This window comes from Sinocyclocheilus rhinocerous, unplaced genomic scaffold (genome assembly GCF_001515625.1).
Source record: "Sinocyclocheilus rhinocerous isolate Xijiao unplaced genomic scaffold, SAMN03320098_v1.1 scaffold82, whole genome shotgun sequence".
Taxonomy (NCBI): domain Eukaryota; kingdom Metazoa; phylum Chordata; class Actinopteri; order Cypriniformes; family Cyprinidae; genus Sinocyclocheilus; species Sinocyclocheilus rhinocerous.
In genome coordinates this window covers 1057049-1058780 of record NW_015644168.1, presented here as the reverse complement: position 1 = coordinate 1058780, position 1732 = coordinate 1057049, and positions in this window count along the sequence as shown.

Below are 1732 nucleotides of genomic sequence, written 5' to 3'. Positions count from 1 at the left end.
GTGTATATATATATATATATATATATATATAGATATATATATGCTGAAATATTTCTTTCTGAAAATGTCTATTTTTAACAGAAAGAGCCAGAGCAGCTCTGTTCAGTTGAGGATATGTATCTCTTCTCTCTTCCTCACTACAGAGATATGGTATTGTTAAAGTTTTACTCTAACATACTCAGCATACATCAACATACCCGGTTGCAACAATAAATAAATAAATAAAGCTATCCTATGACTTTTTAACACTTTTTCCTTTTAACATGTCGCATACTGTCCATTCACAATGACTACCTTTCAAAACATTGTTTTTTAGGGATAGTTCACCTAAAAAAAATTTAATTCTGCCATAATTTACTCAATCCCACACTCTAAAAAATGCTGGGTTAAATACAACCCAGTGCTGGGTAAAATAGGGACAAACCCAGCAATTGGACTGTGGCAATTGGACCCAGCAATTGGACCCAGCAATTGTTAAATGTTTAACCCAACCTTCTGGGTAGTAACCCAACCGCTGGGTCAAAACAACCCAATTGCTGGGTTTGTCCCCATTTTACCCAGCACTGGGTTGTATTTAACCCAGCATTTTTTAGAGTGCACTTGTTTCAAACCTGAGTGAGTTTCTTTCTTCTGCTGAACACAAAAGAAGATATTTTAAAGAATGTGAGTAACCTCATTTGGTAACCGGTAGCCACTGACTTCCATAGTATTGAAAAAATAGGGTGAGATTTTTGGATGAACTATCCCTTGAAACAAATGGAAGAAACACACTGCAACTCTAAACCCAATTGTGTATTTCTAACAGTCAGATGCTGCCACCTATCAGCTATCACAACCTCATTATTTGCAAAGAGAAATTGCCAAAGATGATTGTCAAGATATTTTTCTGGAACCTGGTCTTCATTACATCTATTTTCTGTTTCTACTTTTGGGTTTTACTTCTGTATTTATTCATATTCCGTGTCAATTATCATTTATTATTATATTCAGCTAATAACTGTTGTTAGAGCACTGTCATAAATGCTATAATTTCATATGTCAAAAAAGTACCTAACTGTCACAACATGCTGTTGTGGTGTTGATGTAAAACCCTAATACTACAAGATATTATAAGACCAGGCAGATGAAAAAAAAGTATTATTATTAAAAATGTCTTTTACAAAACCATTAAGGTCCTATATAGCACTTTTAAAGCATGGTTCTTTATGGAACCTTATAAAAAGGGTTCAACTATTGTTACAAGCTGAAGAACCCTAAATTGTTGCTGTCTAGAACCATTCTTAAGAGTGTATATGTTCTTCCCAAACAGTGAAAACGTCTGCAGAAAGTCCTAGTGGTCATGACAGATTACCATTTATAAATGTCCTTGTTCCTTAATTCAGAAAAGAAAGTAATTAATTAAGAGAGAGAGAGAGAGAGAGAGAGAGAGAGAGAGATGTTTGTTTATATATATAAAAACAAACATAAATGCTAATTACAAAATAATATACCTACTGCTCTTCTTTCCAATATTGTACTGTGGTGTCAGCAGTTTTACAATCAACGAGGGGAAGTTGACATGACCATACCACACATTTGGTATCTAAAAAAAATGCCACAATTTCCTCTTTAACACTCTTTAACATGTGAAAATGTCATGTAAAAATGAATTGCTAGGTTCATGGGGTATAATAATGAAAAAATAAGAAGTAAAAAAAAATAATAATCAAATAATAAAAAAAAAACGACCCAA